The sequence below is a fragment of the Lepus europaeus genome, chromosome 1, assembly GCF_033115175.1.
Source record: "Lepus europaeus isolate LE1 chromosome 1, mLepTim1.pri, whole genome shotgun sequence".
NCBI lineage: Eukaryota > Metazoa > Chordata > Mammalia > Lagomorpha > Leporidae > Lepus > Lepus europaeus.
The window spans coordinates 73,421,197-73,446,944 of NC_084827.1; the positions used below are offsets into that span (position 1 = coordinate 73,421,197).

General features: G+C 41.4%; 1 protein-coding gene across 7 annotated transcripts in view; it reads right to left on the reverse strand.

Moving 5' to 3' along the window:
- NCKAP5 (NCK associated protein 5) overlaps positions 1 to 25,748 on the reverse strand; it is a 957,082-nt gene that overhangs the window by 615,740 nt on the left and 315,594 nt on the right. Inside the window, exon 1 of one of the 7 annotated variants that reach the window (XM_062185840.1) lies at positions 17,593 to 17,723. The exons of the other annotated variants lie outside the window; for them this stretch is intronic. The gene's annotated coding sequence lies outside the window, so the exon portion shown is untranslated. Of the gene's footprint in view, positions 1 to 17,592; positions 17,724 to 25,748 lie in introns of those variants that run through there. 7 annotated transcript variants of the gene reach the window in all.

Here is a 25,748-nt window from a genome sequence, read left to right on the forward strand (position 1 = left end):
GCATCTCTTTGCCTCTTGGGTAGGCAGTAACAGGTAAAGGCACTAAAACTGTAGCTCTTGGGGCTGGCGCTGTGGCACAGCAGGTTAAAGCCCTGGCCTGAAGCACCGACATCCCATATGGGCCTCGGTTCTAATCCTGGCTGCTTCACTTCTGATCCAGCTCTCTCTACGGTCTGGGATAGCAGTAAAAGATGGCTCTTGGCTTCAGATTGGCCCAGCTCTGGTGACTGCAGTCATTTGGGGAGTGAACCAGTGGATGGAAGACCTCTCTCTCTACCTCTCTCTGTAACTTTGTCTTTCCAATAAATAAAATAAATCTTTAAAAAAGAAAAACTGTAGCTCTCAGAAGCCATGACTTGGAACCATTATAAAAACCTTTATTATGTTCTGGAAATCAAATAGTCTCACTGGACCCTCACCAATTTATGTACCATTATTTTATTAGAACCAAAATCAAGGAACACATTAATATGACTGTAGAAAGCTAAATGACAAAATTAAAAACTGTGAGTAAATAATGTATCAACTACTAAGTGTGAAGCCACAGGTAATAAGACCATGCTTTCTCTTAAATATTTAAAGTGACATTTCTCCAAAGACTCTAAAGCCTATATATGTATCTTCTGTAAAACTAAATATTGTGGTTCCTACTTCAAAATGGAATAGCCAAATTAAGAGTAAATTAATCAATCTGTTTTCTATAATAAACTCTTTATGTAAAGCAAGCATAAAATTATAAATATACTCTGCTATGTTTGGTTGTGAATATGCATATAAGATTTGTACCAGTATCTAAAAACCATCTGCTAATAGAAGACAAATACGTGTGTATGCTTATATTTATGTGACATACTCCCATTTGTTCAATAAACCAATGGAAACCTTATCTACTTTTCTGAACCTCATTACATAAACATGAAAGCTATGGGTAAGCATCTACATTAAATTCTTCATTTAAAAACCCCATTTTTAAAAGATTGCTCGCTCCCCAATAATCATCACTGTAGAACAGTTACAGCCAATTTTTTTTTTTTTTTTTTTTTTTGGACAGGCAGAGTTAGACAGTGAGAGAGAGAAAGACAGAGAAAAAGGTCTTCCTTTTTCCGTTGGTTCACCCCCCAAGTGGCCGCTGTAGCCGGTGCGTTGCGGCCAGCGCACTGTGATCCAAAGCCAGGAGCCAGGTGCTTCCTCCTGGTCTCCCATGCGGGTGCAGGGCCCAAGGACCTAGGCCATCCTGGAAGAGGAGCAACCGGGACAGAATCTGACGCCCCAACTGGGACTAGAACCTGGAGTGCCAGCGCCGCAGGCGGAGGATTAGCCTATTAAGTTGCGGCGCCGGCCGAGTTACAGCCAATTTAACATATTTTTGTTCAAGTATTCCTCAAATGCTACTGAAAGTTTTACTGCTATGAGTATTAGTAGTAGTGAATATTTTTATCCAGTATTTATAAAACCCCGAAAATTCCTCTGACATGCAAAAAAGACAATGTCAATATTCTCACAAGCATATTCAGTTTGTGGTATAAAAATGGAAAGATACACGTGAAGTATCTTTAGTGTACTCTAACAATCTGATTAAAAATGCATGTGGCCACATGAGCCAGTAGAGCCATTATCTCATTCATTGGCTATCACTCTACAATTAAAGAGTTACACATTCTATAGTTTAAAATAAAACAAATGGCAACTCAGCACGTAGCAGGTCACAAACTGACAACTGTACCTAGGCAGGTATTTTCTTGTAAGCTGGTCCCTCCTCTTTGGCAGTTCTACTCATCCTCTAGGCCTTCTTTCAGATTCAAGTATTAACAGAAAGACACTTATCCTGCTAACCCAACAGTACCACTATCTGACCAACTAGGCTGGGTACATTTTTTTTTTTAAGATTTATTTACTTATTTGAAAGTCACAGTTACACAGAGCGAGAAGGAGAGGCAGAGAGAGAGAGAGAGAGAGAGAGAGAGATCTTCCATCTGCTAGTTTACTCCCCAATTGGCGGCAACATCCGGAGCTGCGCTGATCCAAAGCCAAGAGCCTCTTTCTGGTCTCCCATGCAGGTGCCGGGGCCCAAGGACTTGGCTCATCTCCTACTGCCTTCCTAGGCCATAGCAGAGCTGGATCGGAAGTGGAGCAGCTGGGACTCAAACCGGTGCCCATATGGGATGCTGGCACTGTAGGCGGAGACTTTACCCGCTATGCCACAGCACCAGCCCCTAGGCTGGGCACATTGTAATGGTCTCATTTTTATCCTTTGCAGACACCAGTCTCTAAGAATTGTAGAACATTCACCCATCCCTACCGCAAAATGACAGTAGAGGTTTTACAAATATGTAGTGAGCTTAACCCATGTGGACAACTAAAAGAAGAATTCAAGTATCAACATAAACTTTCTTAGCCTGAAATAGTCACTACAATCAAGGACACTGGTATGGCTATGTAGCAGAATTTAGTAAGATACCAGTTGGCAGAAATGTGTCTTATAGAAATAAAGTCAGTTTTCAAGGTCACGCAAAGTGCACATAAGCATTACAACTACAAAATAAAAAGGATTTTGGTAGTTTATAGAACTGAAAAATAATAAAAGGTAAAAATTCTCGGGAATCTGAGAGCCAGAATTGTGGAATAGTAGGTAAAAACACCACCTGCACAGCTGGCATACCATATGGCTACCAGTTCATGTCCTAGCTACTCCACTTCTGATTCAGCTACCTGCTAATGGCCTAGGAAAAGCAACAAAAGATGGCCCAAGGGTTTAATCCCCTGCCACCCACATGGGAGATGGAATGAAGCTCTTGGCTTTGGCATGGCACAACCCCAGTTGTCGTGGCATTTGGGGAGTGAAGCAGCAAATGGAAGATCTTTCTATCTATCCCTCTACTACTTTCAAATTAAACTTTTAAAAATGCTTTTCTGATATTTATACTAATAACAACTACTTTGAATCATTTTTCACCTCCCAAATACAGAGTTGTATGTAACAGGTATAAGAATGAAAATAAGTAAATATAGAGTAAAAGTAGTTAACTGAGCATCTAAATGTATTTATATTCATAAATATGTAAGGAAGCCAAGAAGCTTATGAAAAGTCATGATATTAAGGAATACTACAGAAAACTGCCCAGGTTTTTGTTTTACTCTACTACTTTGTTCTGCTTTCTATTTTGGAAAGTAAAGAACATTTCTCATTTGGATTAAGAAAAATCATTCCATATAATCCTACACAAATGGTTCAAAGGCCAGATCTAACACTTTTTTTTTTTTTTTTTTTGGACAGGCAGAGTGGACAGTGAGAGAGAGAGACAGAGAGAAAGGTCTTCCTTTTCTGTTGGTTCACCCACCAATGGCCACTGAGGCCAGTGTGCTGTGGCCAGCGCACTGCGCTGATCCAAAGCCAGGAGCCAGGTGCTTCCTCCTGGTCTCCCATGCGGGTGCAGGGCCCAAGGATTTGGGCCATCCTCCACTGCACTCCCGGGCCACAGCAGAGAGCTTGCCTGGAAGAGGAGTGACCGGGACAGAATCTGGCGCCCCGACCGGGACTAGAACCCGGTGTGCCGGCGCCACAGGCAGAGGATTAGCCTATTGAGCCACAGCACCGGCCCAGATCTAACACTTTACACACACAGATGACAAAGCAGAATGTGAAGGTCATAAACACATGTATGCCACTCCTTAAAGACATACAAATGGTGGGAATCTGATATTGTGAAGCAAAATCTTTCATCTCACAGGACGAACACATTCAAGATCTTCATGATGGCTATACTGTGGCCCCTATTCTTTCTGATAAATCTCTCATAATGAGGAAAATTGGCAGAAGTACACCTTTACCTGACAACCAGATTCCCAGCAGTAAGATGCTGTCTCTTCCCTACACTGCAGAAACCCATTAGCTTAGAGACCATGCCTCAGTGCAAGCAGTGCCAATGACTGAAGTTAATTAGGACACTATTATACCTAACATGTTGCTTGAAACAGCTGGGTTCTGTTTCGAGTACACTCTATCAAGAAAGCATTTTAGGCAGTACAGCGTTCATCAGAAAAGGCACATGCCTGCAAAAATATCCCTGCCTCATTGAGTTTGGCTACCTTATGGAAGATTTTTTTTTAAAAATTAGACAATTTCTGGAGCACTTAGTACATGTTGCTACTAATGCAAAAACAGTCACCCAAGTTTGAACCATTTGATTCTCCAATCTCTGCAACTCTCTCTCAACTGCTCAATCACAAAGGCATGAGTATGAGGGGATTCTTATACTTTAATGTTCATGGAAATATTCTCTTCCTTCCCATCCTCATACCATATTCCCCAACCAAGGACTTTATCACATCCTGTTGGACAGAGCCAGGGTCCCCTAAGTGCTTCCTGCACAGATCTACACCAAGCATCAGATTTCAGATTATTGTTCCTATGACCATCCACTCAGTTAACACTTCTGATTCAAATCATCAGTGGCTTCTAATAGCATTTCCCAAAAATAACTTTTCACAGACAATAACCTTTTCACAATGATCTTCTAAACATAAATTCAGTATGGGGAGACATTTCGCCTCGTGGTTAAGATTCCTGGTAAGACACTTGCATCCCATATTGAAGTACCCAGGTTCAACTGCTAGCTCCAGCTCCCAATTCCAGTTCCTACAAACGTAGACACTAGCAGGAAACAGTTCAAGTAATTGGATCCCTGCCACCCCCATGGGAGACCTGGATATAGTTCTCTGTATTTGGAGAGTAAAACAGTAAGCAGGGGCTCTTTTTGTCTCTAAAGTTAGTTATTCAGTAATTGAAACCATTTTGGGAGGGTTTCAGAAGTTAACAATATAGATTAATGTATTAAATTATCTGGGAATTTGGCCGGCGCCGTGGCTCAACAGGCTAATCCTCCGCCTTGCGGCGCCGGCACACCGGGTTCTAGTCCCGGTCGGGGCACCGATCCTGTCCCGGTTGCCCCTCTTCCAGGCCAGCTCTCTGCTGTGGCCAGGGAGTGCAGTGGAGGATAGCCCAAGTGTTTGGGCTCTGCACCCCATGGGAGACCAGGAGAAGCACCTGGCTCCTGCCATCGGAACAGCACGGTGCGCCGGCCGCAGCGCGCTACCGCGGCGGCCATTGGAGGGTGAACCAACGGCAAAAGGAAGACCTTTCTCTCTGTGTCTCTCTCTCACTGTCCACTCTGCCTGTCAAAAATAAAAAAAAAATAAATTATCTGGGAATTTCTACAGGAGACAATTTTCCTTAACCTTTCAGCCAGTTTTTCTGTGCCACAAGTCTCTGTGTTCATACTTCCATAATAGTGTTCCAGTCAGACACATCTTGGGAAATGGTAGCCCAGAAGACAAACTCCAAATTTCTTACTGTGCATAAAATGATCATTATCAGCAGTCTCCTGCTGCTTCTATAATTCAGCTCCCATCCTCTCCTTCCAGGGCTGCTCCTGTCTTCACCTGAACTCAAGCCCTCTGCGGACCCAAACAGCCCGCTCCTTGTGTATGATCTCCACCTGGGTTAGATCCCATCTCCTTGCCCCAGGAGTCTATCCTAACCATATCAGCCTCATTCATCATTTCGTTTTCCAAATCCTGACTTCATCATTGCTTTATCCTGTTCATCAGCTGTACACTAAGCTTTTTGTCCTATTTCTCAACCTAAATTGTAAACTCCTTGAGGGAGTTTGATATTTTTATAAGTTTTAATGAATCACATTTTTATGTACATACTGCTAGGACAAGATCAGATATAATACATGTGTTGAGTATCTTCCAAGCCATAGTAATTTAGCAAAATCAGTAAGGGATTCCACAGATCATTATGACTCTAAAACATCTACAAAACCCATCAACAGTGCTTAAATGTCTCATGAGAATCCACAGATACATGGCCATGTACATACTAAACTCTAAAACAGACCATCAATAAGAAGCGACCTATCTTCCATAATCAGACCTAAGGTGGCACAATGATTCACAAGGACAGAAGACAGAGTCTTGTGGGCTCTGATAAATCCTAAATTAAATAATTCACTAATTCCTAATAAAGCAAATTCCTGTTTCCTTTATTTTCTTCTTCTATTTAACAAGTAGTTAAAACTAGATATGGAGCACCAAACAAGTAAGGGAACTGCAGTATCTTCGGGAAGGGAACTGCAGTATCTTGGGGAAGATGAGGATAAACTATGGGTTCACAGGAACAAGGTTTCTGCCTTGTAAAAGTCTTAGTAAAATTAAAGAATGGTTTTTAAAAGTATGTTAATGCAACTAGGATGAGGCAATCTGAAATAAGCCAAACTTCAAAGTTATTAAAAAAAAAAAAAACAGCAAGTATACTGTATCTTGCAACATCAGATTCACTTGCAATGTTTCTTATGACAATCAATGATGTTTTACAAGATAATTTATTTGATAGGAGGAGAGAAGAAAGAATATCTTTCATCTACTGGCTCATTCCCCAAATAGCCACAACAGCCACTTCTGGACCAACGCAGGAATCACGAACACTGTTCTAGTCCATCATACACTACGCAGCGGGTCAAGTACTTTGGCCACATTCTGCTGCATTTTCAGGCCCATTAGCAGGGACCTGGATCAGAAGTAGAACAGCCAGGACTTTATCCAGCACTCCAATACGGGATACCAGAACCCAAGAAGCAATAACTTTGCTGCTAAATATTCAATATTGGAATAATGACAGGCTGCAATCACATGAAGTACAATACATTGCCTGACACATGATACGCATCTAATGATGGAGGGCTGAGTGAAGTAATGAGTGTAGAAGCACATGAACGAAGACATGAAAGCAGGCCTTCCTTTCTATGTACAGAAATGCTGCGCTTGGTTTGAATGTTCTGTGTGTGTGATTTCTTTATATTAGAATATATTGCTGGATTGTAAAGATCAAATTATGTCCTTCCAAGTTAGTTTCCCTTAAAAATACTGAAACAAAAATCAGTTTCAAAACAAAACATCTAGATACATACCTGTGTGATTATCCTTTTGTGTTAGTCATTCAGGCAAGTTTAAGGCTCCTACAATAAGAAGCACCACTCCATAACTTTGAGTAAATTCTCCATTTTACAATAAACTTTATTTTATATTAAAAACTCCATAGACAGACTCATAGCTGCATTTAAACACCTGACACTTAAGAAGTGCTGGGAAGAACTACATCACAATATTAGAATTAAATGAAATGGAAGATGGCAGCAGCATAGTAAGGGAGCTTACTACTCTGATCTAAGGGAGGATAGTTAAAAAAAAAAAAAGTGGAAGGGTTAGGAAAAAAACAACAGAGGAAAATCCATGCAAATTGAAGGTACACTGTGGACCTACACGGAGGTTATGGACAGGCACAGCTCAGGACCCCAGCAGCCGAAAGCCTCAGCACCAGCTTTGGAGTGAGGTGAGACCAGAGTGCAGCAGACCAAGCCACTGGCAATAAAGCTGCAAAGCTGCAGGAAGAGCCTGGAGTGGGCCTGGCTTGGAGCCCTGTGGGGAACAGTGTACCATGACCACCTGGCTCTGGTATCCTATAACTAGCCAAGAGAGGGCCAAGACACCATTTTGGACATATGTAACAGTTACAACAGCTTGTGTCCACCGGCCCAGCAACCAGCCAAGGAGATGTCTAAGTCTGGCTGGGAGAAGTGACAGGGGGCTGGGTGCTCATGACTGTGGGAGTGTTATGTGCCCGGACTGTGAAAACACTGTGGCTGTGTGGAGGGGCGCAGGGTGTGGCTTGAGCTTTGTGCAGTCACTGTGGGAGGCTCCACATGCTCCAGGAGGAGATTTACCACGCCCAACTTGGCTGTCACCTTGGACACTCCCTTCACCCTGGAGCACTGGGCAGACCTCCCTGACCAAGACATTCCACTAAACAACAAAGGCATAGTCCAAAGCTAAAAGCCATTACAGAGCAGAAAAAAAAAAAAAAAAAAAAAAGCAAGTAACACCACAAATGCCTAATAATAAATGCAACAATTCAAGAAATAGGAATACCAAAGATAATATGACACCCCCAAAAGAACACAACACTTCAATACTAAAATGTGAAGATGAAGAGATTGAAGAAATGTCAGAAATGGAATTTTAAAAATTGATCATAGGATTACTTAGAAGAAATCAGAAGAAAATTCATGATCTAAAAAATCAGTATGTTACATGAATGAAAAGTTTTCCCACTAAGTTGAGATTTTGAGGGGAATTCAAAATCAAATATTGGAAATGAATAAAAGAACAAAGGAAAAATATGATGGAAAGCCTTAAGAACAGACTCTTGAGGCAGAAGAAAGAATATTCAAGACAAATTGAAAATTTTACAGTCAGAACAAAAACAAGAAAAAAGTAGAAAACTAAAAAGCAGTATTGGAGAATTATGGGATACTATCAAATGACCCAACATATGAGTCTTAGAAGTTCCTGAAAGCATGGAAAGAGAATGGAATAGAAGGCCTTTTTAGTGAAATAATTACAGAACACTTGGCTAATTTGGAGAAAGAAAGGGACGTCCAAGTACAGGAAGCACACAGAACTCTTAATAGACATGACCAGAAAAGATCTTAACCACAACACATTGTAGTCAAATACTGTAGTAAAACATAAAGAAAATATTCTATGGGCTGGCGCCACAGCTCAATAGGCTAATCCTCCGCCTGCGGCGCTGGCACTCCGGGTTCTAGTCCCAGTCAGGGCGCCAGATTCTGTCCCAGTTGCTTTTCTTCCAGTCCAGCTCTCTGCTGTGGCCCGGGAGTACAGTGGAGGATGGCCCAAGTGCTTGGGCCCTGCACCCACATGGGAGACCAGGAGAAGCACCTGGCTCCTGGCTTCGGATCAGCGTGGTGCACCGGTCACAGTGTGCCGGCTGCAGTGGCCATTGGTGGGTGAACCAACAGAAAAGGAAGACCTTTCTCTCTCTCTCTCACTGTCCACTCTGCCTGTCAAAAAAATATATATATATTCTGGCTGGCGCCGTGGCTTAACAGGCTAATCCTCCGCCTTGCGGTGCCAGCACACCGGGTTCTAGTCCCGGTTGGGGCGCCGGATTCTGTCCCGGTTGCCCCTCTTCCAGGCCAGCTCTCTGCTGTGGCCAGGGAGTGCAGTGGAGGATGGCCCAAGTGCTTGGGCCCTGCACCCCATGGGAGACCAGGAGAAGCACCTGGCTCCTGCCATCGGATCGGCGCGGTGCGCCTGCCGCAGCGCACCTACCGCGGCGGCCATTGGAGGGTGAACCAACGGCAAAAGGAAGACCTTTCTCTCTGTCTCTCACTGTCCACTCTGCCTGTCAAAAAAAAAATTAATTATATATATATATATATATATATTCTATGGGGCTGGTGCTGTGACTCACTTGGTTAATCATCTGGATCAAATGAGATTTATCCCAGGTATGCAGGGATGTTCAACATTTACAAAATCAATGTGATGCACCACATTAACAAGTTGAATAAAAACCATGTGATTATCTCAATAGATGCAGAGAAAGCATCTGATAAAATACAACACCCTTTTATGATGAAAACTTTAAGCAAATTGAGTACAGAAGGAACATTCCTCAACATCATCAAGGCAATTTATGACAAGCCCTTCAGCCAGCAACCTACTGTACGGGGAAAAGTTGGAAGCATTCCCACTGAGATCTGGAACCAGACAAGGATTCCCACTGTCACCACTGGTATTGAATATAGTTCTGAAAGTTTTAGCCAGAGCCATTAGGCAAGAAAAAGAAATCAAAGGGAAACAAAATGGGTAGGAGGAAGTCAAACTATCCCTATTTGCAGATGATATGATTCTATATAAGGGATCCAAATGACTTCATTAAGAAACTATTGTAAAGTGGCAAGATATAAAATCAACAAACAAGGATCAATAGCCTTTATATACACAGAAAATGCCATGGCTGAGAAAGAACTTCTAAGACCAATTCCATTCACAATAGCTACAAAACAAATTAAATATTTTGGTATAAATTTAACCAGATCTCTATGATGAGAATTATAAAACATTAAAAATAAATAAATGACACAAAAAAGAAAAAATCCTCCATGTTCATGAATTACAAGAATCAATAATCAAAATGTCCATACTTCCAAAAGCAATTTACAGATTCAATGTGATAACAATCAAAATACCAATGACATTCTTAACAGATATAGAAAAAGTAATGCTGAAATTCATATGGAAAGACAGGAGACCCTGAATAGCTAAAGGAGTCCTATACAACAAAAACAAAGCCAGACGCATCACAATACCAGATTTCAAGACATACTACAAGGCAGTTAAAATTAAAACAGCCTGGTACAGGTACAAAACAGATGGATAGACCAATGGAACAGAACAGAAATCAACCCACGCATCTACAATCAACTTTGACAAAGGAGCTAAAATCAATCCCTGAAGCCAAGAGTCTCTTCAACAATTGGTGGTGGGGAAATTGGATCTCCACATGCAGAAATACGAAGACCCCTACCTTACACCTTACATAAAAATCCACTCAAAATGGATTAAAGACCTAAATCTAAGACCCGATACCATCAAATTATTAGAGAGCATTGGGGAAACCCTGCAAAACATTGGCATAGCCAAAGAGTTCTTGGGAAAGACCCCAGAGGCACAGGCAAAAACTTACAAATGGGATTACATCATATTGAGATTCTTTTGTACTGTAAAAGAAACACTCAGCAAACTAAAGAGCCAACTGACAGAACAGGAGAAATTATTTGCAAACTATGCAACTGATAAAGGATTAATTACCAGAATAAAAAAGAGATCAAGAAACTCAATAACAACAAAACAAACAACTCAGTTAAGAAATGAGCAAAGAATTTAAACAGGCATTTTTCAAAAGTAGAAATCCATATGGCTAATAGACATATGAATAAATGTTCAGGATCACTAGCCACCAGGAAAACGCAAATCAAAACCACAAAGAAGTTTCACCTCACCCTCATTAGAATGGCTTTTGTACAGAAACCAACAAACAACAAAGGATATAGGGAAGGATATGGGAAAAAGGTACCCTAATCCACTGTTGGTAGAAATGTAAACTGGTACAGCCACTGTGGAAAACAGTATGGAGATAATTCAGAAGTTTGAAAATAGACCTACCATATGATCCAGCCATCCCACTCCTGGCAATTAACCCAAGGAAAACAAAATCAGCATATGAAAGAATTATCTGTACCCCCATGTTTATTGCAGCTCAATTCACAATAGCTAAAATATGGAATCAACCCAAATGTCTGTCAACTGAAGACTAGATAAATAACTTATGGGATATGTACACACCATGGAATACTACATAGCAGTAAAAAAAAAAAAACAAAAAAACAAAAAAACATGAAATCCTGTCATGTGCAACAAAATGGATGAAACTGCACAACATCATACTTAGTGAAATAAGCCAGCCCCCAAAGGACAAATACTATATGTTCTTCCTGACCTGTGGTTACTAACAGAGCACCTAAAAGATAATCTATAGACGTGAACACTTTGAGATGTAATTACTTTGAACAGACCTTGACAGTTGAGGAACATTTTTTTTTTCAATTTTAATACAATTTGTGGAACTTTTTACTTAGTATAGCATTAATTGTATGTTTATAAAGTTAATTGATAATAGATCTTAGTAAAAAATAAGAATGGGTATAGGAAAGAGGAGGAAGAGTGGTGGGAGTGTGGGTAGGAGAGGGTACAGTGGAAATCATCACTATAGACCTCAAGTTATTTTTAATGAAAAAAATAAATCATTATACATTCAAAAAAACTCATTGTAAAACAAAAGAATTAAATGTAATGTATTGGAGTGAAATGCACATTTTGAGATTTGATGATTGTTAACAGCCCTTGTCTCTCCTATTGAGGAATAGTTTTTCTTTTTCTTCATACTATTTGTTGAACTCTTCTTTAGTTTAGGATTAATTATATGATCATTAAGTAAGCTGAAAATAGGTCTTTGTAAAAATTAAGAGTGGGAATGTGAGAAGGAAGAGGAGAAAGGATGGAGCACAGACAGGAGGGAGGGTAGGAGAGGAAGTGTCACTATGTTCCTAAATCCATATATATTAAATACATGAAGCTTGTGTAACTTAATAAAATTTAAGTATTCAAGTAAATTTTAGGTTAAAAACCTATATCCTAGAAGTGTCTATGAAGAAAAACATAAGATGAAAAATCTAAGGGAATTCAAATCATTGCAAATTTGCCATCAGGTGCATTACATGTTGTTCACTGAAACTGTGGTGCCAGGAGGCTTAACTAATTTATCCTATTTTACTTACAATGCACTATTTTCCATTTGTCATGTGCATGAGCATATGTATTTGAATCTTGCTTTGAATTAAAATGATGGTGGTAGCTTAAATCTCATATAGTAGAAATAAATCAGAAAAGCTGATAACCTTATCTTGAGTGTGAGAAAGAGCCTTCCAGGAGAGCCAAGATATTTTTCCTTGAGGCATTTGCTCTTAAAATGAACAAAGAACAGAGGAAAGGAGGGAAGTAAATTCCTTGGAGACTGGTTAACAAAGCTCTATCTTTTCTCTACATTTCTATACTGCTATGAGTGGAGTGCAGGGAATCTAGCGATTAGTGAAGCCAAATACAACCATGCAACCATGGATGCTGTAGTTATTAAAGAAATTCAAGATTCCCAAGCAATTCAGAGTACCAGTAAAAGACACCTAAGTTAGGCATTTCTGATAGGATGGCAATGTCCTTTGCAATCCACCATCTTTTAGTAGTAACTCCAGTATGACATTTTAGTTTATCTTACAGAGATCTGGATAATGCAGAAATTATCTGCCTCACACAAATCAAGACTGGCATTTTTCAAAAGATCCAATATTTATAGTTATAGTATGGGTCAGACAGGACTTAGGTGACAAGTGTACGACAATATTCTTATTATACAATGTTCTTTATTATGCTACTGTTATTTTTAACCACATCAATCCCCTCCCCAATTCCAGTTTACAAGTGGAGAACAAGAGCATCCTTTCTCATCTTTGCAGCACAGTGCAGTGCCTTTCAGAGGCATTCCATGAATGTTAACTGTATAACTTTATAAACTTATCTACTAGGCTATCTTTTAAACTGACCCATTTGCATCTCAAGGAAAAAATAAGTATCATGTCCCTTATATCTACACATAGTACAGACTCCATTTGAAACTAGCTATAATTGCTTTAAATTTTAACTGCCCTGTTCTTCCTGTGCAGTGCTAGTAGAAGTTTCAGACATGAGGTTAACACTAAAAAGGCAGTCTTATCCAGCCTTAAGCAATATGAAAATAACACTCAGAGACCACAGCCACTAACATCTGTTGATTTTCCAGTGTGTGAGGCACTTTTCTAAGCCCTTAATGTTAGATTTTAATATTAACATTTTAAATGCGGTTTTTCTTATTTTATACATGAGGAAACAGGTTAGAGATTAATAACCTTGTCCCAAAACACATCAATGGTATATGATAGAATTAGGTGTACAGCCTGGGCCTATAGACTCTCACATTAAATTTAACACCTGCAAATTCACTTGGCAGTCAGCAAATTTGGGTTTACAAAACCTGCACCCAATTAGCACTCACGATTTTACCTACCGCACTAACAGTACAACATACTCAACACCTTCCAACAATATGAAAGAATAAGCCGCTCTCCCTTCCCTTCTTACCTTCCGAGACCCTGAAAACCTAGACAATGAGAATCCTCCTCAAAATAACAGCAGTTACCCTCTGAGTGACAAATCCACAGGGACAGTTTACTTAACCCATTGCCACCTGCTGTCTGAGTTGAAGGAACACAAGAAACTGTTAACAAGGAGAAAGAGGACAGAGTATGATATCCGAGAAGTAATGTCAATCAAATCAGAGGCAGCCGTGACTCCAGCACCAATACTGTACAGCAAGGGAATCTCTTGGAACCTATATTTTGCTGCCTTTAAACCACATCTAGAGATACTTCAAAGGACAAAACTATCAGGTACTCAAAAAACAACAAACCTACTAGGTAATCCTCAAAGGGCACAGTGCTCAACAAAAAGGAGATTTATTCTCCAAAAATGACCCTCAGTAAATATTTGCTGTATGACTAAATAATGGAACCCTATGATTAGGGGTCACAGGCAAGTTAGACAATTCCAAGCCAGGATGACCTTGCTGCCAGGGCAGAGCCATTGCTCTAGTTTTCCCTGTTAAACAAGAAAGCTCTAGGAATATTCCCCAGGAATAATCCCAACTTTGTTAAAACTTCATTTGAAAACCTGAAGCTGAAGCCTCTCAGAGGAGGGCCCAGCAGTCCCAGTACAACTAATCAATTTCTCAGCTACACACACCCACATATCCCTATTTCTGAATCTATGAATGGTTTTATACCATATGCACTTCCCACGAACTTTGTGAAGACTCTTTAAATGCATTAATTTCAGAAATCCTCTGTAATACAAACTCACCTATTAACTGCATTTTTCTGCATTTTTCTTGAACTTTGACATGCTATCACATCCACTCAATGAGGAAAACATGCATGGATTGCAGAAGTTTTTACACCAAATGTATCTTTTCATTCCATCTCCCACAAATGTTTGAAGCATCTGTAATGTGCTTTTCATTAACATATTTCCAATTTGGAGACACAGGTTAGCTTTAAACTAAAATACTCTAACATCTAGGAATCAAAATAAACATCCAGAATGCTAAACATACAACAATAGGCTTTAGTAAAACTCTATAGAAAAAAAACTTCTAAAGTTGTCACACAGCTACATGATATTAAACAAAAACTCGCTATAATATCTCCAACTTTTGTCATAATCGGCCTTACCCTCCAATTCCTTTCTTGGCTTACCTGTTATTCAGTCATGCCCAAAGTCTGCCCCTAAGATAACCTCCTCTCAGTATACTTGTGTATCTGAAATGCCAATCAAAACTTCCAACTATCAGTTTGCTTCTAGAAATTAATTTGGGGACACAGTCACAGATGATATTCACAGTGAAGTCAGAAGGACTGAACTTTGTCATCAAAGAGCTAAGGAAAGCAACAACTGTAGATGCAGGTCCTCTATAGATCCTCCCCACACATTATCAAAAGAGAAAACCGCCATGTATCACTACAAGATTTGCCAAGTAAGCAGTAAGGACAAACAACCCAAACCAAGGTTGTCTTCACTATGGCTGTGACACAAGGCACACACTCTGATTTTTTATGTGCTAAGTATAGAAAATTGCTTCACTTTGAGTAAATATATGCTAGAAACTTGCGGATATCTCAAGAATGCTTTGAGCTAAAGAAAGTAACATCATTGCCTACTCATTTTGCTTAATTTGCTAGCTTCCCAGCAACTTTTTGCTAACACTTTCATCCCATTTTAGATCCTAGGATAAAGCAATAGTCCAGGGCCCTGGAAAGCCTCCACCCTGAGCATTTCTCTGGGCCACCAAAGTCGAAGGTTGGAGTTTCTTCACAGAGTGTCTCACTGGTAATGTACATGTTACATGCATTTCAGTTATCTTCTCCAAGTTACATTCCAGTAACTAAGCTTTCTAAGCTTTTTCTGAATTGTTTATTCTGTGTTTTAAAGCTTCATCAGCTGTTGGGATGATTTGCAAGATTCTTCTTCTTTTAGGTTAAGCAGGATTGGTAAGCATTACTGAGCCTCTTGGTGGAATCCTTGCTATTTAAAATTCCTGCAGCTGGGATTAAAGCAGATAATGTCTGTGAAAGCCTCTGTAAACTGTAAAGTCCTAGTCAAATGTAGTATGGTGTGACAATGTTCACTGTCATAATAGTAACTCAATGCAGCTGTAACATGGGCTCCAAAATGCTGATATCCACACGTGGGCCTTGTCTCTGCTCCATTCTTGTCACGGGCCTACCTTGGTATCCAACACGTGGAAGCCCCTCAAGGAAATTTTGTCGGGAGTAAGTGACTGACTCAAAAACATCACAGGCTTCTCAAAGCACCATCCACAGGCCACAAATGACACCTTAGATTAAAATGCTCCACCAGAAAACGCGGAGTTTTGGAAGGAAGCACTGAGGAACACAAGTTCTTCTAAAGACCCCTTCTTCCATCAGGACATCTTAGGTCTCCGCAGCCAAGGCTGGGCAAGCAGCAGCAGAGCCACAGACTGGGCCAAGATCCTGTATTAGGCCAGAGAACCTGCGTTAGCCCATGACAGCTCAGAGCAGGTGACTGCTATGCCAGAAAAGGGAAGTGAAGCTGCAGCTTATGGAGGAGGGGGTGGTTAACATGAAAATCGCAGGAGTTACCACAATGAAGAACAAGCTGTGTGCTTGCACTGTATCTGTCGAGGGGTCAAAATGACCAGCTCTCACGTCTTCAGAGGGAAGGTGCAGAGCAAAGTGACCAAGCAAGGGGTGCTTTTATAAGCATTTCCAGGAATAAATCTGGGGATTAAAAGTGTGACCTATTTTAGGAACTTATGTATAAGGAAGACTGGAAGAAGTACAGATGTAGGTAAAAGGACATGGCAGTGGCTAGAAACAAGGCCTTGTTGACCCCACTCAATAAAGCCTGAAATACAAGAAAACATTCCCGTGTAGCTGCCTGATGGTCAAGCAGGAAAGCAAATTAGCTCAATATTTAACACAGATGAGGATACCCCAAAAGCACCTTTTATAATGGCAAACATGGGGTGGGGCCTGGAAGGCAGACCAACCGCTGAGCTCTCAACCGTATCATATTTCTGCCCATCAATCAGCATTAAGCCGATCTCTCCTTACCAGAGCCTTAAGCATAGGCAGTTGCCAGTAGCAACAGGGTGCATGCTCAGAGTGAGCGGAGCCTGGCTGTGGCTGCAAAGGAGGGGACACCTGGATGTGTGGCCTGAGCTGGGCAGTCAAGGTCAGGGGACCCACATGTCGCGCGTTCCTCATGGCCTAAGGGCGACAGTGCTGGCTGGGGCGGGACCAGGCCAGGCAGTGGCTGAAGCTGCTCCTTTCGTGGGTGGAGGGAAGTCCTAGAGCACACAACAGCCACACCAAGTTAAAGCTGCCTCCCTCCCAGCTCCTCGGAGGCGCAGAGCTCCGCTGGCACCTGGACACTGGAATCCAGGCCAAGAGACAGAGCCGGGCTGGCGCTGTGCTTTAATGAGTCGGAAAGCTCAAGGGCCAGGGTGCCCCACCAGCCCTCTACACGCCACGTTTCCCAGCGTCTGGAGGCCACCAGCGTGGAAGTGCAACCCCACGTGCGCGTGTGTGCTCACTTGCGCTTCCAGCACAAAAGCCAGGCACCACAGGTGGAGAGGAGGAGGGGTGCGCCCGGGGCGCCCGGCTCCGGCTGCGTGGGAGTGAGCAGCGGACGCACGCATACACGGACCACGCTTCAGACGAGCGTCGCGCAGGCTGGCAGGCGCCGGAACACCCTTAACCTTGAGCCACCTACCAGAATCTCTCCCCCTGCCGTAGGGATCCGGTAGGGGAGAAACTAAGGGCGAATATGAGGGCAGCGGCGGACTGTTTGTATCACAGAGGCCCAAGAAGCAGACTAAAAGGCACGGCAGAGAGAAGGGCTCGGGTCCGAGTGGCAGGTGTGGCTGTGTGTTGGGGGCGCGCCGGGACGGAGAACCCGCTGGCGTCTCCTTACCTGGTCTGTGGTAGAACATTTTGCAGCGGCCCAGGGGCAGACCCTGCAGCACGCCGTCACTTCGGGGGCGGTAGAGCGCTGGCCGCTGAGCCAGGAGTTGACCAACTTGCCATGTCCAGAGCGCGCTGAGGGAGCCCGGGCCGCGCGCGCTTCTCGGCCCGGCACTCGCGCTCCCTGGCTTTGTGTTCCGCCGCCTGCTGGCCCGCCGGCACTGCCTCCCGGGGCCCCGCGCCCTGCCGGCCAAGACAGGACTCACTCGCGCTCCCTGCGGGCCCCCGGCTCGGCAGTGCCACTGGGCTCCTGATGGCGCGCGTTCAAGAGAAGCAGCGGTGCACCCGGCTGGGCTGTGCGGCATGTGCTCCTATGAGGCGGCATTCCCGCTCCCCGCCCCACGGCCCCCCCATCCGGAGCTGCTCAGGATCTGTGCTGTCAAATCCAGCCCATCTGCTGCAATCATAATCAGTCTCAACCGAACGAGTCTGACAAATCTCTGCCTGAAGCTGGAGTTGGAGAAGCCTGTGGGTGAGGGGCGGGGAGCCGAGAGGAGGGAGGGGGAGAGGGGACAACAGGCACTAGGCTCCCAGAGAGGGGGCCTGAGATCTTCCATTGTCTGCCCCAAAGGGAGGAACTGAAAAGGGAAGCGGGGATTCTGAAGGGGAAGTAGTGCTTTCATTTCCCAGGTCTTAGGAAAAAAAAATTTTTTAAATCTCAACCCATCTCAGCAGCCCCCTGGTTTCCTCTGCGCACCCACCCCAAACCTCAGCTCCATCTGGGTGGAACGAATTTCTGCTAATGAACTCAGCCAACAGGTCCTTCATCTCATCACTGGCTGACCCAGAGGCTGGCACAGATAGCCCAAACACAGTAATTGGCAGGTAAGAGCTGGAACCCACAGCCATTTATCTGGAGCCAGAAGTTGCTTCCCCAAGAATAGTATTGAGAAGAAATCTTAAAGAGGGAGACCAGGAGTGTAACTGACAAAGCAGCTCGGCCTCTGCTTCCTGTTTGCATTTAGGGAGATGAAAGGAAATACGCCATGGCATGGCAACAAAATGCTGAACTCAGTTTAGCTCCATTTTTAGTTTCAAATATTCAATTTTTCAACTTTTTCTCATGAAAAAGTTATTTAACAAAATGCTATTTTATCATTACTGACTTTTAAAATTGATAGTATTACCAAACTAAGATAGTTATTTCCACAGAGGCTAGGAGGTGGCCTTTTCAATAACTTATCATGAACTATTTCAATATGCTGCTTTAATATAACCACACTGTACTGGTGACAGACTCTCAATGAATGCCAAGGTTTTTTGGTTTTTGTTTTTAAGTATAATAAAAAGTAATAGTACTCCTATAGACACATAAGTCCTCAAGCATAAGAGAATACAAACAATGGGATTATGCTTGGTTCTGTACATTCAATTACTAGGATATGTTCAGTTGACTTGAATGACAAGTATTTGTTGCTAAAAATCATTTTGTTGGATAAACCAGTCACCAACAGGCAAGCTGGAAGGGAAAAATGTTAAGCCATTTATTCAGATAGGTTAAAGAGCTAAGCAAGGTTGAAAACTGAATGAAATTTTAAATTAATGTTCAGATCATTCTTTTGCTTTACGCTGTACTTCAGAAATGTGTGCAAGCAACATTAACCACCCACTTATCTAAGCAGGCTGTGTCTTCCACTTATTTTATAGACCACTGGTGCTTACAACAGCAGTGTGCAACTGTGTGTACTCTGTGAATACTGATGGTTTAGAAATTTGATTTGCAGGTCAGAATTAAAATCAGGTATCACAATGATGTTCAATGGAGGTCAGGCATTAATTTCCCCAGTAAATGAATTAATCTAAGTATAGCTACTCATCACATTATACTATTTTTATATTGAAAAGTTTTGAACATCACATTATACTATTTTTATATTGAAAAGTTTTGAACTTTTTGTGTCAATTTAATATCTTTAAAAATAATAAATTAAAAAACCTGTTAAATGGTGGTACCAAGAAGTAACTTTTAAAAAGGGTCCATGATCAGAATGAGTTGCTATGTTGGTTATTTATTTAAATAAGTACCCAGGACATGGGTAGTGCACAGGTAGGGATGAGTTGAGCACCAGCTGGACAGGAGCCTTCATGTACCCTTCTGTGTAAGATCTTATATGCTCTGCAGGGTTATTTTCCCATCACTGTTTCAATCATCAGGGCAAAATGACAGTTTAAACTGCCTGCCTCACCTCCAGATTATAAGGTCTTTGGTACTAATTTCAAAAATATATGCCGCACAGGTTTCTCAACTACTGACTGAGCAGTTAGTACGTGTCAGTGTTGGAATACAGAAGGATCTTTCAAAAAGTTCACAAATGGAATTTTAAAAAAAAGTTTATGAAAAATGTGCATTGATTTTTTTTTTTTTTTATTTGAGAAGCAGTTACAATCGCTTCTTGGCCTTTTGGCTAAGATCAAGTGTGGAGAAGCAGTTACAGAGAGAGAGGCTGGGGGGTAGAGAGGCGGCAGTAGGGGGAGAGACGAGGGGGAGAGGAGGCGAGGGGGGAAAGGCCAGGGGGGCGGGGAGGAGAGGTGAGGAGGATATCTTTCATCTGCTGGTTCACTCCCCAAATGGCTGAAATGGCAAAAGCTGGGCCAATCTGAATCCAGGAGCTTCCTCCAGGTCTCCCATGTGGGTGCAGGGGCCCAAGCATTTGGCATCTTCTACTGCTTTTCCAGGCCATCAGCAGAGAGCTGGATCAGAAGTAGAGAGGCCTGGACTTGAACTGGTTCCCATATGGGATGCCAGCACTGCAGGGGCTTAACTTACTATGCCACAGCACAGACCCTTTCATGAACTTTTTGAAGACCCTGCCTGTGAGTGAGAAATCAAAGAAATTTTTAACTTTCTGGAGTTTAATTCTAGAGAAGACAGACATTAGAGAAGAATATATAAGCAAATTATACTTTCTTAGAAGGTAATCAGTATGAGGAGAAAAATAAAGCAGGTCAAGCTGGGTGAAATGTGAGTTAGAATCCAGTACTCAAGCTAAGATCTTACTGAGAATGCTAAGCCCAGGTTAATGATTGAAGGAGATGAGGGAGCAGGAAAGCCATGCAGTAACCTCGAAAGATGGTTCCAGAAAGTGGGCAGAACAAGCTTTTTTTTTTTTTTTTTTTTTTTGACAGAGTTATAGACCATGAGAGAGAGAGACAGAGAGAAAGGTCTTCCTTTCATTGGTTCACTTCCCAGATGGCCGCTATGGCCGCTGCTGCTCCAATCCAAAGCCAGCAGCCAGGTGCTTCTTTCTGGTCTCCCATGTGCGTGTAGGAGCCCAAACACTTGGACCATCCTTCACTGCCCTCCCGGGCCACAGCAGAGAACTGGACTGGAAGAGGAGCAACCGGGACTAGAATCTGGCGCCCATATGGGATGCTGGTGCCACAGGTGGAAGATTAACCAAGTGAGTCATGGCACCATCCCCCTAGTAAGTGCAAGCTCAAGAGACACTTAGCTACAGTTGTGCCTAGCAAGGTCTAGGATCATTAATGAGGCTGGAGAAATGGAACAGAGAGGAGCATTACTGAGGGTAGATTTAAAGATATATCACCAGGTGGGACTTAACAGGCCAATTTAAGGACTCTTACTGCTTGTGATAGGGAGGACACAAACACAGATCAAGCAACATGGCATATCACTTTGGATTAACTTATCACTCTGGATGCAGTGTTGAGAATTACATGGTAATCTGTTTACTTACTGCAAAAATCTTGAGAGAGATGAAGGCTTGGACAGGGTGATAACAAGATGAGAATCATTTGCTACATGGCATTGTTTTGAGTTTAGAGCTAACACTATCCATTTAGGATGGGTGGGTATTTTGTTTTTTTGTTTTATTTTGACTAAGAGTCAAGAATAAGTCCAACACTTGGCCTTGGCAACCCAAAGGATAGAGTTGCCATTAATTGAAATCATAAAGTACGGTGGAGAAAATTTTGGTCTAAGCATCAGGAGTTTGGTTTTGGGTATATTAAGATTGAAATGTTAGGGCCTGCACTGTGGCGCAGTGGGTTAACACTCTGGTCTGAAGCACCAGCATCCCATATGGGCCCTGGTTTGAGACCCGGCTGCTCTACTTCCGATCCAGCTCTCTACTATGGCCTGGAAAAGCAATGGAAGATGGCCGAAGTCCTTGAGCACCTGCACCCCTGTGGGAGACCCAGAAGAAGCTCCTGGCTCCTGGCTCCGGATCGGCATAGCTCCGGCCGTTGTGGCCATCTAGGGAGTGAACCAGTGGACGGAAGACCTCTCCCTCTCCTTCTCTCTCTGCCTCTCCTCTCTCTGTGTAACGCTTTCAAATAAATAAATAAATCGTAAAAAAAAAAAAAAACATTGAAATGCATATGAAGTGTTTCCATAGTTAACATATACAATGTTCTTAGAATAGTTTTTTGGAGCTTGCATTAGTAATTCTTATTAATGATGTTTGGCAACCAAGATACTGAGAATTGAATAAATATTCAAGTATAATGTTCAGGGTACAAATCCTGTATAAAAACACACATAGAAGTTTTATAGACTGCATATGGTTCAATTAAGTTGAGAAAACATAAGAAGATTGAATCCTGAGGCACCTCACTTTTCAGCAGTCTCTAAGATGAAACCAACCAGCAAAGAACCCGAGTGTTAACCAATGAGGGAATAGGACAATTGGAAGTATAACTGCCGCCAGGAAGGTAGCCAAGAGAGTCTTTCAAGGAGAAGTCATCTGATAATTATCTTTTTGTAATATGATGGTTTCCGTAGATATCTCAAGAGCATATATGGAAACTATGAGAGATAAGATCACTGGACAACTAAATTTTCTAATGTGTATTACATGATAATGGAAGTGCCCCAGGCATCACACTAAGGATCCAATATGTAAGTATTTAATGTACAGTGAATCAAGTAATCAATGAAGGAATTAAATGCCTTGTGATGCCAAGTATTTCTCAATTTACAATTCATAGGTTTATCACAGTGCTCTCCTATTCTTAGATTCAACAAATACTGATTCGGTACAAGATTCATAAGAAAAGACACAAGAAACATTGTTTATTTCCTTTTTAATTAAGTACTGTCAATGCATAAAGAACTTCCAGTCCACAATTAAATATCACATGCAACTTTGGAGACCACATTCAATAAAATTAACATTAGTCTGAAAAACTTAAATCACATACCTTGGGGAAAAAAGAATTCCTACCACTTAAAACTACCAAGTTAAAGATTTTAACACCTTATCAAAACATGTCCAAAATGGCAATTACATACATTAATATTCATTAATTACATATTACATATATTAATATTCAACATCATTTGACAAAAAAAGCAAATTAAAATCATAGTGAGATTTACTCACACCAGTGAAAGAGACAACAGGTACCAAACTGACAATTTCAAGGGTTAGCCAGGATGTACAACAACTGAAATTCTCTGGTGTTGCTGGTAGAATGGTATAGCAAGTTTGCAAATCCAGTTGAAAATTTTTTAAGCAGTTAATAGATTTAAAGGACCATGCAGGAACCCCACTCAGGTATTTGTTTAGAACAAGTGAAAAAGTGTTCAGAAGATTTGCACTCAAGTATTTCTAGCAGCCCAAATTGTGAACAGTCAAAACTTCCATCAACTAGTAAACAACCTATGTTATGATTTATCCATTCATGAGATACTACTTAGCAGTGCAAAGGCATCAACTGTTGATATACTTGATAACATCCATTAAACTCAAATGCATTACATGAAACGGAACAATCTTATTTTGTGACTGGCTTTTGTTTGATTCTTTACGTCTCTGGAGACAGAAGGCAGATCAGTAGATGCCTGGAACTGGGTATGGAGAGGAAGGTAACTTCAAAGACCTACAGGGAAGTATTTGGGAGATAGTCTTCATTGTGACAATGATGGTGTTTATAACACTGTACTTTTTGTCAAAAATCAAATTGATCAACTAACAACTGGAAAATTTGATTGTCTACAGCAAACAAACATTTTTAAAGTAAAAACTTTGTTTTTTAATAGAGAAATTGTAGGACTTTCCCCTTTAACAAGTGCATTTTTCAGAAATACCATTTTATACCACCAGTGAAATCACTGGTCCAAGTGAAGATCACCAAGAGATGCTACCATCATTAAGTTTGCTGAGAAATACAATGTTCCAACAGTACTTTTGTTAACCACACAGGGGGGAAGCTATGTGTTATATGATAGCTATCTCTTTATGTGATACCATGTGAATAGTACATGGAATAACCTCTGAAATATTTTTGCCCAAGAACAACAACAACAACAGTTTAACTGGAATCTAAGTATGGCTTTGCCATTACTTTTAGGTTAACATGAAACAAAGATATAAGAATAGATAAATGATACCACAAGGAAACTATGAGGCATATGCATATTATAAAAAGCTGTTATGGTTGGGGGACCAAGTACAAGGACCGAAAAAGATTAGAAGAGATCTAACTATGTGTGGGGAAAAAGGGACACTAACCCACTGTTGGTGGGAATGCAAACTGGTTAAGCCACTATGGAAGTCAGTCTGGAGATTCCTCAGAAACCTGAACATAACCCTACCATACAACCCAGCCATCCCACTTCTTGGAATTTACCCAAAGGAAATTAATTTGGCTAATAAAAAAGCCATCTGCACATTAATGTTTATTGCAGCTCAATTCACAATAGCTAAGACCTGGAACCAACCCAAATGCCCATCAACAGTAGACTGGATAAAGAAATTATGGGACATGTACTCCATAGAATACTATACAGCAGTAAGGAACAATGAAACCCAGTCATTTGCACCAAGATGGAGGAATCTGGAAAACATCATGCTGAGTGAATTAAGCCAGTCCCAAAGAGACAAATATCATTTGTTTTCCCTGATCGGTGACAACTGAGCACCAAAGGGGAAACCTGTTGAAGTGAAATGGACACTATAAGAAACAATGACCAGATCAGCTCTTGTCCTGACTCTAGATGTACAATGTAATACTTTATCCTTTTTAGTATTTGTTGTTGTTGTTGTTGTTCTAGTACTAGTGGTTGAACTCTGTAACTAACACACAATTATTCTTAGGTGTTTAAATTTTAACTGAAAAGTGATCCCTGTTAAATTTCAGAGTGGAAAAAGAGAGGGAGGAGATGCACAATTTGGGACATGCACAATCAGTCTTGCCCCAAATGATGGAGTTAGAAATGTGCCAGGGAATTCCAATACAATCCCATCAAGGTGGCATGTACCAATGCCATCTCACTAGTCCAAGTGATCAATTTCAGTTCACATTCGATGGCTCTGATAGGTCTAAGAATCAAAGGGATCACACAAACAAGACTAGTGTCTGCTAATACTAACTGATAGAATCAAAAAGGGAGAGAACGATCCAGCATGGGAAGTGGGATACACAGCAGACTCATAGAATGGCAGATGTCCTAAACAACACTCTGGCCTCAGAATCAGCCCTTAAGGCATTCGGATCTGGCTGAAGAGCCCATGAGAGTATTGTAGGCATGGAAAGCCAAGATACCATGGAAAAGAAAAAAAAAAAAAGAAGAAGAAGAAGACCTAAATGAAAGATCTCTGTGAGTGAGATCCCAGTGGAAAGAACGGGGCCATCAAAGAAGGAAGTACCTTTCTCTGAAGGGAGGATCTCTGTCTTTAATGTGCTGTACACTCTTATTTAATGCTATAACTAGTACTCCAACAGTATTTTTTTTCACTTTGTGTTGCTATATGGGGGCAAACTGTTGAAATCGTTACCTAATATATACTAAACTGATCTTCTGTATATAAAGAGAATTGAAAATGAATCATGATGTGATTGGAAGGGGAGAGGGAGCGGGAAAGGGGAGGGTTGTGGGTGGGAGGGAAGTTTTGGGAGGGGGAAGCCATTGTAACCCATAAGCTGTACTTTGGAAATTTATATTCATTAAATAAAACTTTAATAAAAAAAAAGAAGAGATCTAACTATGTGCAATGAACAGGAGCTTATTAATGCATTCATGTACTATACAATAAATCTAATGAGAAGTATTACACAGTCTCTGCATAGGTATTTTATTTTTATTTTTTGACAGGCAGAGTGGATAGTGAGAGAGAGACAGAGGGAAAGGTCTTCCTTTTT